Source organism: Phoca vitulina, unplaced genomic scaffold (genome assembly GCF_004348235.1).
Source record: "Phoca vitulina isolate PV1807 unplaced genomic scaffold, GSC_HSeal_1.0 scaffold476, whole genome shotgun sequence".
NCBI lineage: Eukaryota > Metazoa > Chordata > Mammalia > Carnivora > Phocidae > Phoca > Phoca vitulina.
In genome coordinates, this window is record NW_022590163.1 from 1 (window position 1) to 15,596 (window position 15,596).

The 15,596-nt window shown below is 49.0% G+C and overlaps 1 protein-coding gene across 1 annotated transcript in view; it reads left to right on the top strand.

Annotated features, from left to right (window-relative positions):
* Window positions 1-1,540: 1,540 nt before the first annotated feature.
* Window positions 1,541-15,596, top strand: part of LOC116629256 (cilia- and flagella-associated protein 46-like) — a gene marked incomplete at its 3' end in the record, with an annotated part of 20,356 nt that continues 6,300 nt past the window's right edge. Inside the window, exons 1-4 of the mRNA XM_032399553.1 lie at window positions 1,541-1,645; window positions 5,865-5,964; window positions 12,962-13,060; window positions 14,715-14,905. The remainder of the gene's footprint in view (window positions 1,646-5,864; window positions 5,965-12,961; window positions 13,061-14,714; window positions 14,906-15,596) is intronic.

Genomic DNA, 15,596 nt, shown 5'->3' on the forward strand with positions numbered 1-15,596 from the left:
CAGTGCGTGTGAGGCAAGGGCAGTGAGGAGATCCAGTGCGTGTGAGGTGAGGGCAGTGAGGAGATCCAGTGTGTGTGATGAGATGGCAATGAGGAGATCAGTGTGTGTGAGGAGAAGGCATGAGGAGATCAGTGTATGTGAAGTGAGGGCAGTGAGGAGATCCAGTGTGTGTGAGGAGAAGGCAATGAGGAGATCCAGTGCATATGAGGAGAAGGCAGTGAGGAGATCTAGTGCGTGTGAGGCAAGGGCAGTGAGAAGATCCAGTGCGTGTGAGGAAAAGGCAGTGAGGAGCTCCAGTGTGTGTGAGTTGAGGACAGTGAGGAGATCCAGTGTGTGTGAGGTGAGGGCAGTGAGGAGATCCAGTGTGTGTGAGGTGAGGGCAGTGAGGAGATCAGTGTGTGTGAGGAGAGGGCAATGAGATCAGTGTGTGTGAGGAGAAGGCATGAGGAGATCCAGTGTGTGGGAGGAGAAGGCATGAGGAGATCAGTGTATGTGAGGCGAGGGCAGTGAGGAGATCCAGTGCATATGAGGAGAAGGCAGTGAGAAGATCCAGTGCATGTGAGGAGAAGGCAGTGAGGAGATCCAGTGCGTGTGAGGAAAAGGCAGTGAGGAGATCCAGTGCGTGTGAGGCAAGGGCAGTGAGGAGATCCAGTGCGTGTGAGGCAAGGGCAGTGAGGAGATCCAGTGCGTGTGAGGTGAGGGCAGTGAGGAGATCCAGTGTGTGTGATGAGATGGCAATGAGGAGATCAGTGTGTGCGAGGCAAGGACAGTGAGGAGATCCAGTGCATGTGAGTTGGGGACAGTGAGGAGATCCAGTGCGTGTGAGGTGAGGGCAGTGAGGAGATCCAGTGTGTGTGATGAGATGGCAATGAGGAGATCAGTGTCTGTGAGGAGAAGGCATGAGGAGATCCAGTGTGTGGGAGGAGAAGGCATGAGGAGATCAGTGTATGTGAGGTGAGGGCAGTGAGGAGATCCAGTGCATATGAGGAGAAGGCAGTGAGAAGATCCAGTGCATGTGAGGAGAAGGCAGTGAGGAGATCCAGTGTGTGTGAGTTGAGGACAGGAGATCCAGTGCGTGTGAGGAGAAGGCAGTGAGGAGATCAGTGTGTGTGAGGAGAAGGCATGAGGAGATCAGTGTGTGTGAGGAGAAGGCATGAGATCAGTGTGTGTGAGGGGAGGGCAGTGAGGAGATCCAGTGTGTGTGTGAGTAGAGGGAAGCTGTCCAGAGGGAGGCAGTTGGCTGCCCCGGGTCCTGAACGGGGGAGGTATGAAGGGCCAAGCCAGCCTACAAGGTTGCCCTCCTATGGGTCTGGTTCTGGCAGAGGGGCTGTACAGGGAAAAGGAGCCTGTTCTGGGAGTGAGGAGAGTAAGGAGGTGTGAGAAGTCATCTTGGAGAGTGAAGGAACGAAGGAAGAGGGATTTTTTAGGCCTGTTCAGTGGGAAACACAGGTTCATAGACTTGGAGTTTGTCTTAGGATAATTTGAACAAATCTGACATGATATTTTGGTTATTTATTGTTTGAATAAATTCTAGAAAATTGGATAAAAATGAGTTACCTGAAGATGTGAACTCCATTCTGAAGAAGGCCTATAAACATTTAAGTGATTATAATCACCAGCGCTTCCCTTCAATCAGAGAGGAAAAGTAAGTGTCCGTGTTTTTTCCACTTCCACATCTACATAATCATTGTACCGTATCAAGCATTAGCCATTGTGGAGATTCTACTCTTTTCTGGTCTTGAGGTTTGTACTGTTCGAGGAGCATTTGGGATATGTAGCTTCATATCGTACATTTTAAATCACATTTAGCTTCTCAGCATAGGTACTTTTCAAGTTATTGAAACATCTCACAGCTTTCTGAGTAGCAGTCTAACCTCTCAGCAGCTGGAGTCCTCCACCCCCAGCACGCAGTTTTTCAATCCTGTGCCTTCCTCCATCCTCTGGGTGCTGTTTGCATTTAGGAGGCATCCTGGATTGGATTCCCAGGAATGGATAGCTGAGCCAGAGGCTGACAGAATGAGCCAGAATGTACCCTCTAGTTTATTCCCACAGAAATGATGGGTGTGCTTCCCAATCTAGCAGCTGTTTTGTCGCATTCTCACGTGTGCTGACTTAAAAGAATGGACCCCACCGCCACCCTGGTAACGTGGTGGCTGAGATGATCCTACTGCTTTGGTTTCCGTCTGTGCGCCTCCGATTCCCCATAAGGTGTCACACTCAGCCATATGTGGAGGCCTCTGAACTACCACTTTTGAGACTTTATCTTTTGAGTTCTCAATGATTTTTCTCATCAACTTCTCTGCACTCCTAACACATGAAACATTTTGGCCATTGTCTATAATAATTATTTATGTATTTTTCAGTCTGTCACTCATTCGTTAATTTTGGGGCATTATGGGTGGAACTGTGTTCCCCCAAAAGATCTATTCAAGTCCCGACCCTTGCTGCCTGTGAACATGATCGTATTTGGAAATAGGGTTTTTGCAGATGTCATCAAGTTAAGATGAGGTCATACTGGATTAGGATGGGCACTAATGAGTGACTTTTGTCCTTATAAGAAGAGGGAAATTTGGGATGCAGATGCTCACGATGAAGAAGGCCAGGTGACAACAGAGGCAGAGATTGGAGTGTTGTAGCTGCAAGTCAGGGGGCACAAGGCTTGCTGACAAACACCAGAAGCCAGCAGAGCAAGGAAGGGTCTTGCGGTAGAGGTCTCAGAGGGAGCGTGGTCGTACAATACCCTGATTTTAGTCTCCTGGCCTCTGGAACTGTAAGAGATGGAATCTCTGTTGTTTAAGCCAATTAGTTGATGGTAATCCATCACAGCCGCCTTAGAAAACTCATATGGGGGTGTGTTATCCATTGCTGCTTCACAAATTACCACAGAGCTTGCAGCTTACGACGATGCATGTTGATTCTCTTGACGGTGTCTGTGGGATGGGAATCCAGGTGCAGCTGCCATCCAGGTGTTGGCGGGGCCGTGGTCTCTTCTGAAGCTCGACAAGCAGGTGCTTTATCAGAGCCAGCTAGGGATAATTGGCCAGCGCAAGGGAAGTCAGAATTGCTTGGGATCTGATCAGGCCCAAGGTCGAGGTCTCCTGTTGGTTAGCAGTGAGTTACTCAAAGGGAAGGGATCACACAGGCCGTGAACACCAGGGAGCAGGGTCACCAGGCATCTTGAGGCCGCCTGCAGTAGATTGGATGAGAGGGACCACAAGATGGCTTGTGTTCATGTCACTTCCTGTAGGGACTCGTCCACGGCTTTTGAATTTGTACAGATTTAATGCACCAGGGGTGGTGTATATACATATTTTTAAAATGATTTTCATCATTGGGACGCCTAGTGGCGCAGTTGGTTAAGCATCCGACTCTTGGTTTCGGCTCAGGTCGTGGTCTCAGGGTCGTGAGATTGAGCCCCAATCAGGCTCCCTGCTCAGTGCAGTCTGTTTGTGATTCTCTCTCCCTCTGCCCCTACCTGTCCCCCACCCCCGTACTCGCTCTCTCTAAAATAAATAAATAAATCTTTAAATGATTTTCATGATTTTTTTCTTATTTCAAATTTAATATGCAGTAATTGTAGGAAGTTTGAAAATGGATCAATGTATATTTTCAACATTATTATCACCTAGGTTTTTAATCTACTTCTCCCATATGAATTGTGAACATGTTTCTGCATCACAAAATATTCTGCAACTAAGTTCTTCACATGGGTTTTCAGGCCCTCTAGGAGGCCAGTCAGAGCACTTGGGGTTAGGAGAACCCATGCACACGCATAGACATGTGTATGCACGAATGTGCAGTGTCCCCTCCAGCATCCCTTGTTACAGCTGGGCCCTCCCTTGGGGGTCTCACTACTGATATGAGCAGCTCCAGGGGAAGCTTCTAGAAATGGGACTCGGGCACTGATGCATGCTGCAAAAGCCACACGGAGCACGCACGTGAAGACCCTTGCCTCTGACCTCTCCGAGGAGAGGGGCATGCCGTTGCTCTCACTCCGTCCTCTGACTGCTGGTGTTTTATCCTACGTTTCCTGGCATTTTTTCCCTTTATTAGTTTCCTATACACTTATTTTGCCCATTTTTTATAAGTAGGGTATAAACCATTTCATTATTGACTTGCAGATTTTTCTATTTTAAAATTTGAGCACTCCAGCTCTAGTATATTTATCAATTGTCCCAGTTTGTATACCTTTTAGGTTTTTAAAATTAATTTTTGATGTACAGAAATGTTTTATTTAATATAAGAATAATTTGAACTCATATTCATTCCCACCAGTCCTGGGCCTGTCGTGGATTCCTTGCCCAACAGCCCTGTGAGTCAGGGCTGACCCAGGTCTCCCAGAAGTCCAGGTCGTGTGGCCCCAGCTCAGAGCTGGCTGCAAACCCTGACCCCCACTTGTGTGCCCCCTAACCCCCACCATGAGCCAGGCTTGGCCTTGTGTCCCCCACCTCTACCTATGTGCCCAGCAAGGCTCTCCCACCCTCCAAGTCTGAAAAAGGTTCTATCCCCTGCGGTGTCTCTGTGGCTTTACTTTTGTAAGAACTTCTGCTTTTACTGTGTGTGGCCAGAGGGGTTGAGCCCAGCAGCTCCTGATGTGGACAGTTAGGTTTCCTTGGCTTCGCGTGCGGCGTGCGTTTGCTCGGTGCTGCTCGGCCTGGAGGAGAGGGCCTGCGCTGGCCGCCTGCCCCGAGCTGCCTTCTGTGTGTGCTTTCAGGTCCTTCCTGTCTAAAAGCCTCAGGCTCCCAACTCTGAGTGAGGGACCCTGCTGACACCCCTCCACCCGGGCTTCTGTGCCTAGAATTCTGGGTGGGAAAAAATGTTCTGTTAGTTTAAAACTGAAAAAAGGACTAAAACCCAGTGATTTATATCTTTCCGGGTTCTCCCTCCTTACCTGCGCAGCGGGTCCGTGTGGCCGGAGCTCAGGGCGCACTGAGGGGCAGGATGTCGAGCCAGGCCTGCCAGGGCCCTTGGAGCTGCAGGGGCTGAGCAGGGGCGGAGGTGGGCGGGGATGGTTGGGAGTGCAGGCTGGGGAGGGCGGCGACACCGAGTTCGGTTATTAGAGCAGACTAGCCATTTGGGGTCTGGGTAAGACTGTGATGGTTAGCTCGCAAAGGGGACATTTGGCACGTCTGGAGACTCCCAGTGGCCGCTGTGGGGGCTGCTACTGGCGCCTCGTGGCTGGCAGCCAGGGGTGCTCCTAAAGGTACTAGGGTGTGCAGGATGCGTCTCCCGTGCGCAACCAAGAGTGCCTGGTCCAGGATGTCACGGTCACGGCGGAGGACCCGGGCCTGTCCTATGTCAGGCCTGGACTCCTACGGGTTTATGTTAAGTCTCAAGATCAGGTAGTCTAGTCCTCCAGCCTTGTTTTCAAAGTCACTTCGGCCCTCCTGGGTCCTTTGCATTCCCATATAGATCTTAACATCAGCCTGCTACTTTCTACAAAGCCCTGGACTAGTGATATCCTTGGATGCTTGTCCCGTGGTCGGAGGAAGAGGCATTGAGTCAGGAAATTCGTGGCTGTTCCCCATGTTGCCCCCACTGCTCTGATGATCCGGACGGTGACAGCTGAGGCGCCGAGAGGCTGTGCGGGGCGTTTCCCTGCCTCCTTCCCTGCACTAGTACGCACCTGAGGGCCCAGAAGGAGCAGCAGTTCACCCAGCGGACGGAGCTCTTCATTTCCGCCAAATTCTGTCAGGGCCTGGCGGGGGCTGGGCTTGGGGACCATGGCCCTAGGATGTTTGCTTTATTTTTATTTCCCACCTCTGGTTAAACGATGACTGCTTTTTCTCCCCTACAGGTACATGCAGGTAAATGTTCCCTGACGCCTCCTCTGATCCATTGCTCTTTTGTTTCTTCATTTCCAGAATTCTTTTGCTTTTTGAATTGGCTCGTCTCTCTTTGACCTTGAAATGTGAGGAGATCTCCTCTGGCTGCCTCTCAGACTTGAAGAATATTGACAGCACAGTAAGTGATGGGTGACTGCGGATGGATGTACGGCACCTGCTCATTGTCACCTGGACGTAAAAGGCAAAAGGAAGGGAAAGAAATTCCAAAACCCTCCCGCAGGAGGGCCTAGCAGTGTGGTTGGCAAAGTGCCTCGTTTTCCACATGTGCATTTCACCCAGCTGAGATGATGTGACATGCACATCACGCACTCTCGCTGCCACGGTCCGTGGGGCCCCCAGCGTCACTTCCTGCCTTTTCCATTGGGCACCTGCTGTGTTTAGTCCCAAAGTACCTGTGAGTCTTAGATATCAGCTGCTTCTCCAAAGTTTCCCTCTAAATAAAGCTCTAGCATAGGACCCCTTCCATGGTGCAGGTAATAAGACATACAGTTTAGCAGAAGGGAAATCAGTCATATTTGTGGTTCTATTGATCTGGAAATTGTTCTAAAAAAGGAAATAAAAGTTCACTTGGACCTTGACAGTCTGGTAGTACTTGGATAGGACTGCCAGATGGGAGAGCTGGGACGGGCGTGCGGGGGTGGGTAGAGCTGAGGCCGGAGAACTCCGCGGCCAGAGAGCACAGGGGATGGAAACAGCGGAGGTAGCTATTTTTGAAGGACTTCAGAGTTCTTTTACGGCCCCATTCCCATCTTCTGTTTCCACACACAGTGGCCCAGCCTTAGCACTGGGGTCTCACCCTGCTCAGACCACCCGCAGAGAGCAACCTCCTGTGAGAGGGACACTCGCCCTGGGAGTGCGTTGTCCTCCTGGTGCTGCCGTGGTCTGTGGTATCCGTGGAAACATCTAGCACCGGTTCTTTTTTAAAGTTAAATATGTAACTCAAATGCAGAGGGCCCAGTGAATTGCACCTCTGAGATCACAGCACCCTCTCCTCACTGGCCCTTTGCAACATACTCAGTATTTGTTGTTCTTAGATTTTGTAAATATTCTGTGCATACTTGAAAAGGATGTCTTCATTTTTTAAGTAAAGGATTCTGTAGGTATCCATTAAAGAGCTCTCAGTGTTAATTGGTTTAGATTTTTACATCCGCACTCATTTTTATCCGTTGACTCTCTTGATTTCTATGAGAAATGTGTTAAATCTCTCCCTGCAAATATGAGTATCTCATTTTTACAGCATACATTTGTCATTTTTTATGGGTATTGGAATTGTTACATTTTCCTGGTAAGTTGTTAGTTACATTATTACATCTTGACCTTTATGCCTAATGACGATGTTTATGTGTTACTTGGTGATTGTCCATTTTCGCTATGAGAATACAACCTCTTGGAGGACAGGGACCTGCCTGATCCGTTTGCTGTTGTAGCCCCATTTCCCAGCGCAATGCCCGGCACTTCAGAGGTGCTCGGCAGATTTTGTTGAACAGAGGAACGGATGTTAACATCATTACAGTCTCCCTAAAGTGGGCATGTTCAGATGTCCAGGGTTTGTCAGCTCTTTCTTCAGAGGGTCTCCCTGCATTGACGAGCCTCCTGGCTGGGAAGTCCAAGAGCTGGGTCACTCAGGGGATCAGTGTGGAGCAACATCAACCAAGAGGGAAGAGTCATAATCGAGGAAACCAGAAGTGACTGTGAGGCAGAGTTAGATTTCCAACACTGGAACTGCACTGATTGACGTTTCACTGTCCTCTTAAGAGGAATGGTAAACAAAACAAACCTGTCATTCTGTATGATTGTTGAGGAATAAGTGAACCTTTTCTTAAAAGGGGGAAAGAATATGAAATTGACATAGTGAAAGAAATGAACTTTTTCTGGCCAAGTTGGAGTAAAAGGCCCTCATGCCTGAAACAACTAAAAAAACCAAACAATATATGAAACAATATTTTTCAAGACACTGAACAACAGATAATGAAGGAAAGCAAAGCTTGAGAGGTGGGGAACAAATGCGGGTGAGTCTTATCATCACCCAGAGCTTACTGCCTGGAGACTTTGCAGACTCGGCGAGGGAGGGGAACACAGGTGAAGCCCGAGACAGTCTACCTGGATTGAGGAGGAGTTGGCAGTCAGGAGGACGGAACAGCTGCAGCTCACAGGACTGAGCACCAGAGAGGAGTGAACTGCACAAAATGAGAGTTCTGGAGAGCTCCAGAGGCTCCCCCTTGGAGTCTTCAGCTGAGTTCTGACTCGTGCACGTGTGGAAGGGAACTACACAAGCTGGAGAGGGGGCCACCTAACCAGAGACCGGGGACCAGTCTTCAGAGTTACACAGGGCTGAGAATAGTTCCTGCCACGGAATTTAAAGCAGTTAGATCTAGATCCCGGCTTCCTGGCCACTGGACACACACCCGTGTCACACACAGGATGGCTTCTGTCAGCTAGCCAGTGCCCAGGACCCCAGAACTGCTGTTGCTGTGCAAGCACCCCGATGTAGTCTCCAGCTCCACGACTGCCCCGTGGGCGCCCGTGCACCAGAAATCCGTGCCACCACTGCTAGGGTGCTTGCAACCCAGACCCAGTGCCAAAAGAGATCCCCATGGCCACGACATCCCCGTGGGAGAAAAAGTAATCAGGAGGTCCTCAGCAGCCTTCGCCACCAAGGACCCCAACAGACCTTGAAACTGGAGACCAGCAGCCTTGACTGCTGAGGAATCCTGCAGTCTTTGCTGAGGCTGGAGACGATGATGCTGGGCCTTCCCTAGCACGATAGCTGCCAGCCCCATCCTACTAGCCGGCATTCTCACCCCACCCACAGGGGAAGGTCTCTCCCCACCAAAACTGGACTGTGAAGTCTGCAAGAGATGACTACTTCACCAAATGCACAGACATCAACACAAGCTACAAAAAACACAGAAAATCAAGGAAACATGACACCACCAAAGAAACACAACGATTTTCCCGTAACCTACTCCAAAGAAATGGAGGTATATGAATTGCCAGACAAAGAATTCAAAATAATTGTTTTAAGGAAGCTCAGCAAGCTACAAGGAACACAGATACACAATGAAATCAGGAAAAACGTGAACAAAATGAGAAGTTCAATAGTGATAAAAATCATTTAGAAAAACAATCAAATAGAGATCCTGGAGCCGAAGAATAAATACAGTGAATGAAGTGAAAAGTATAGTGGAGAGCATCAATAGGAGGCTTGATCAAGCAGAAAAAAGAATTTGTAAACTAAAAGGTCATTTGAAATTTTCCAGAGGAGAAAAAGTGAAAAAGAGCATAGAAAGCCTATGTGAATTATGGGATACTAGCAAGCAAAACAACATTTGCTTTATGGGAGTCCCAGAGGCAAAAGGAGAGGAAGGGGCAAGAAAACTGATTAAAAAAAATAATGGTTGAAAACCCCTCAAATCCGGAGAAGAGGTATGGTCATCCAAGTACACGAAGCTCATAGGTCCCATAGGAGATTCGACCCAGTGAAGACTTCACCAAGGCATATGATAATAAAAGTGTCAAAGTTCTATTATACAAATTATTATTATTATAAAAGAGAGAATTTTGAAATCAGCAGGAGAACCAAAATGATCTGATACAAGGGAATCTCCATAAGGCTCTCAATGGATTTATCAGCAGAAACCTTGCAGGCCAGGAAGGGATTGGATGATATATTCAAAGTGCTGAAAGGAAAAACTGCCAGACAAGAATATTTTATCCAGCAAAGCTGTCCTTCAGAAATGAAGGAGAGACAAAGACAGTCCCAGACAAACAAAAGCTGAGGGGGTTGATCAACACTAGACCTGCCCTCAAAGAAACGCTAAAGAGAGTTCTTCAAGGTGAAGTGAAAGGACATTAATTAGTAACAGGAAAATATACAAAAGTATAAATCTGACTGGTAAAGGTAAGTATGTAGTCACATCAGAATACTCTTATACTGTAATGGTGGTGTATAAATCACTTCACCTGGTATAAAGTCTAAAAGACAAAATTACTAAGAATAACTTGCTACAATAATTTGTTAATGGATACAGAACATTAAAAGACGTAAATTGTGACATGAAAAATATAAAATGTAGTGGGGATTGGTAAAAAGGTAGAGTTTTTGTATGTGATTGGAGTGAAGTTGTTTCAACTTAAAATAGATTGTCATGACTATAGATGTTTTCTGTAAGCTTCATGATAACCACAAAGCACAATGCACAAAAGATTAAAAGAAAAGAGTCAAAGCATACCACACTGGAGAATCATCAAATCACAAAAGGAGAAAGCAAGAGAAAGGAACAAAGAAACTATACAACAGCCAGAAAAGAAGATGATAATAATAAGTTTTTACCTATTAACAATGACTTTAAATATGAAGGAGTAAATTCGCCTATTAAAAGACATAGAGTACTGAATGAATTAAAATTTTTTTAGAAAGACCAAACTATATGCTGCCCACAAGAGACTTACTTCAGCATTAAGGACACACGTAGGCTGAAAGTGAAGGGATGGGAAAAGATATTCCATGCAGATGGTAACCAAAAGAGCAGGAGTAGCTATACTTACTTATCCAAAAGTAAAAAAAAAAAAAAAGTAATGAGACAAAGAAGATCATTATATAATGATAAACAATTGATTAATCAAGAGAATGTAACAGTTGTGCATACATACATACCCAGCATTAGAGCACCTAAGGGCATGAAGTGAGTATTGACAGATCTGAAAGCAGAAATATACAGCAACACAATAATAGTAGGGATCTGCAAGACTTCACTTTCAACGTGGATATATCATCCAAACAGAAAATCATTAGGGATATATTGGGCTTGAGCTACACTTTAGACCAAATGGGCTTAATAGACATATATAGAGGAGAGAAGACTCAAATAAAATCAGAAATGAAAGAGGAGACATTACCACTGATACCACAGAGATATGAAGGATTGTAAGAGAACACTATGAAAATTATACCCCAACAAGATGGATAACCTATAAGAAATGGATAAATTCTTAGAAACATACAATCTACCAGGACTGAATCATGAAGAAATAGGAAATCTGAATAGACTGATAACTAGTAAGTAGTTTGAAATAGTAATAAAAAATCTCCCAACAAAGAAATGCCCAGGACCAGATGACTTCACTAGTGAATTATACCAAACATTTAAAGAAGAATTGATGGCAATCCTTTAAAAACTCTTCAAAAAAAAAAACAAAAGACCACAAAACTGAAGAGAAAGGAACACTCCCCAACTCATTTTTAAGGCCACGATCTCTCTGATAGCAAAGCCAGACAAAGACACCACAAGAAAAGAAAACCACAGGCCAATATCCCTGATGAACATGGATGCAAAAGTCCTCAACAAAATACCAGCAAACTAGATTCAACAGCACATTGTAGAGGTCATATGCCAAGATCAGGTATGATTTATCCTGAGGATGCAAGAATGGTTTAACGCAGACAAATCAAATAAATGTGATGCAACACATTAACAGAAAGAAGAATAAAAGCCATGTGATCATCTCAACACATGCAAGAAAAGCATTTGTCAAAATTCAACATCCTTTCATGATAAAACTCTCAACAAATTTGGTATAGAAAGAATGTTATCGCAACATGACAAAGGTCATCTATGACCAGCCCACAGCTCACATCATACTCCATGGTGAAAAGCTAAAGGGAAAATTCCACAGAAAACTGTTAGAACTAATGAGCAAATTCAGTAAAGTTGCAAAATTCACAATCAGCAGAAATCAGTTGTTTCTGTACACTAACAATGAACTCTCTGAAAGAGGAATTAAGAAAACAATCCCATTTATAATAGTATCAAAACCATAAAATACTTAGGAATAAATTTAGCCAGGTCCTATAATTTTAGACAATTCTGATGCTCTTATTGGAGACAGCATCAGATCCCACAGGTGAAGGACTCAGTCCCACAAAACTGCTCCCCCACTTTGGTGCCAGTGGTGAGTAGAAGGTCCCCAAGGTTACCCACAACTTCTGTCCTTTTTGCCTATAAATGAAGGGTTCCCACAACCCCCTCCTTGGGTTTGATTAATTTTCCAGAGTGGCTCACAGAACTCAGGGAAACAGGTTTACTAATTTATTATATAATAAAGGATGCAGCTGAACGGCCAGATGAAGAGATATAAAGGGCGAGGTCTCGGAGGGTCCCAAGCGTGGGGAAGAGCTTCTGTCCCTGTGGAGTTGGGGTGGGTCACCCTTCCAGTATGTGGACATGTTTACCAACCTGGAGGCTCCCCCAACCCTGTACTATTGGGATTTTATGGGGGCTTCCTCATGTAGGCATGATCCAATTATTGATGCATTTCTGGAGGATAGCGGCAGGGCTGAGAGTCCCAAGCTTGTAATCATGGCTTGGTGTTTGTATGACCAGCTCCCACCCAGGAGCCCATGGGAGTCACATCTTTAGAAGGAAAGATGCTCCTGGTGCTCTGTCACTTAGAAGGCAGCTATGCTCACCACTATACCACCAACGCGCTCTGTCACTTAGAGCATTACAAGGGTTTCAGGAGCTGAGCTGGGAACCGAGGCAGAGACCAGTGACCATTCTGTACTAACTCACAGTGACCCACCTCCTAGACTGGCTACAGTTCAGGACTGACCACACTCAGCAATGTGGGAGAGGACGTGGGGAAGCTCTCACCACAGTCACAGCGGGCGGGAACGCAGAAAGCTTTGCAGTTTGGTAGAAGCGCAGTGTGCCCCGCGAAGACAAGTCCCGGGTTCCTGCTGCCCACACCTCTGCCTCCACCAAGCAGGGTGTTCTCATCCTAACCCTGTCAGGGATTAAGTGAAAGAAAACACGTTTGCCATCTGAAGTTGGTGTAATCAAGTAAAAATTCAATGTCCAGTGAAATTAACTATCCTTTTTCCCCCACGATTAAAAAAGTATCAAAAAAAACTTTGCTTTCTCACTTAAATTTTTGCATTTTGGGGGAACATTTTAAGTTTTTGTTATATGTCTTTGTATTCTCTTATGTTTTCTTGTTGAATTTCTACCTAGTAAGTTAGTTGTATTTTAAAATGGTCTTTGAAGTTAATGAATGTGTGTGATTGCTTTCATTAAAAATCTCCCATGTATACAAAAACTGTGTGTGTCCTGCAGGATCCTGGGAAGCTGATTGAAATCGAATGCCTGGAGTACGAATTAGAAGCTTTAAGACTTGAAAGTAAAATTAAAATCTATGTCCGAGCAGCCGTTGAGGTAAACCCCTGAGCAGGCTCAGCATCACTGAGCGGTTTTGTGCACTTCCTGGACGCTGCTGGCTCCCAGGTGACGGGGACACTAGGCCAGCCTCCTGTGCCTCGGGTTCCCACCCGTGAACTCGGCCTCTCTGGCAGGAGCCCCACCAGGACTGGCTGCCATTCTCCACAGCAGTGAGCACAGTCCCCCACGGCTCCCAGGGCCATCTGGCCTGCCGGGCATGTGGGGCTCATGCAGCCTGCTGCTGGGCTGGGGATCTGGAGGTCGGCAGAAGAGGGTCAGCAGAGGTTGTTGGGGATACAGGGATCCCAGGATGTGTGGGGGAGAGGTGGGGAGCCCAGGGGCACGTGGGGCGGGGGAGGCGGGGAGCCCAGGGGCGCGTGGGGCAGAGGAGGCAGGGAGTCCAGGGAGGGCAAGTCCAGAGGACCCCGCTGGGAGGGGGTACTGTGCTCACCAGAGCTGCTCTTCCTCGGCTGCTCCACTTGGAGATGGTGGCCTTGTTTGCCACGTTCGTTCTGCTGTCGGAGAGGAGGCAGCTTCTTTCCGATGAGCTGGCACGGCAGCAGCTGTCTAAACATGGTGGCAAAGAATTACAGGCGACAGGAGCTTGGCTGCTCTCTCCCATCGGCTTATTTAGCGCAGTAGGATTTGGACCGGCAGCCCTGCCAGGAAAGGAATCCAGAGATTATTTTAGACTACTCTTTAATGAGAATTTTTGCAGCTTAAAAGGAAAAGAATCTACTGGAACAGAGTAGTGGTGGCTAGCGTTGATGTGGAGCTGAGGCGGGCGCTCATGGATCAGCTCATGGCGCCTCCGGAGAGCCTTCCGGCCAGAGGCCACAGCAGGCACAGGGCTCCATCCTCCGCACCTGCAGCAGGCTCCGCGTGGCGCCTTCCTGCTGCCTGGTGCATGTTCATGTTCCTGCTGGACTTGCTCATGTGGCTCTTGTAGCCTTGACCTTGTCCGGCCCCTGGCAGGAGCCTGACCAGGGCTGTGTAGGACGTGGCTGCAGAGCACACTGGCCCCAGGTTTGATCACGGGCTGCAGCGGAGCACATGGCCTGAGGGGCTGCGACGGGCGGCTGTGTGGAGCTCAGTCCCTCGGCTTCTGCCCGCTGGTACTGGTCGGGAGGCTTCAGGTGCCAGTTCAGGAGGCAGTGTGAGGGGAGGCCCTGAGGGTGCTGGCAGCCAGAGGCCGTGGGACGTGGCCGAGTTAGGATCGGCGGGCAGCCCCGGGGGGCTCTGTGGAAGCGTGGGGCTGGAGGCCGCTTCCACACATCCTCGAATGTGGGACCAGAGCCTGGCTGGTGGGGGCACACTTGTAGCACAGAACAGAGAAGATGGTCTTCGGGTTGCGAGCATAACTGGCTGTAGGCCACAGTGAATATACAAGCCCGAGAAATACGCACACTTGGATGGAATCAGCTCACGGAAGAGAGACATCCGTGGGTGTGCAGAGCCCATTCTAGGCCTTTTAAGGAAGTATCCTACAGACAACCAGTCCCTTCTAGAGAAGGTGACACGGGCCATTGCCACAGACAGACTCAGACTTGGGGCCCCGGCCCCACCGGCTGCCTCCCGACCCTCCAGCGCCCCAGGTGGTGTGCGGGACTCGCCTTCGGTCTTCACAGACTGGCCCGTGTGTTTCGTGCAGACCCAGCTGGACCTGGTGCGGAGGCTTGACGTGGCACTCCAGCGGGCCGTGCGGCTGGGCGAGCCCGGGCCCATCCACGTGGTGTGTGCCACCCAGTGGAACACGAGTCTCCCTCTCCTGCAGCAGCACCTGCGGCGGCAGCTGCGGAAGCCGCTGGCCCACGTCGCGGACACCCTGGAGAAGGTGGACAGGTAGCTGGTGCCTCCTGATCCTGGGCTCAGAGGGGGTGCTCGTGTGGGAGAGGCCTGGGCAGACCCCTCGACACCAGCACAAAGATGAGACCCAGCTCATTTCCCCAAAAAGCGGTGCCGGCAGGAAAATCTGCCTGCGTCAGAAAGGGCTTGCCCGGCGGCCGCAGTGACGAGGCCCCAAGTGGGCCCCAGGCAGGGCTGGGGGGCCCTCCGCACCGACTGACGTGAAGTTAGGGCCAGCCCGGGTCCCAGCAGCGAGGCTCCACGAGCCTGCAGGCACACACCGACAGCAAGATCCAGTTCAGGTCCGACGTCCTCCCAAGGCCAGCGCCAGAACCCAGTTGTCCCTGCCCCACAAGCTCTGGTGGAAGAGCCTGCCACGGCCACAGTGTGGTGCCCACCGGCCGCGAAGCCAGGCCCATCACCTGGTGTCTGGAACACAGATGGGTCAGTGCTGAGGTGTGGAACGCCGTGCCTTCTGTCCGCGCCGGGCTGGACACGTTCGTCACACACGTGCGGAGCACCTACCCTGGGCCGGGCACAACGGCAGGCCCTGGAGAGGTGCTGTGAGGGTGTACGGCCTGGCACCTGCACCCGCACCTGCACCCGCACCTGCACCCGCACCTGCACCCGCACCCGCACCCGCACCTGCACCCGCACCTGCACCCGCACCTGCACCCGCACCTGCACC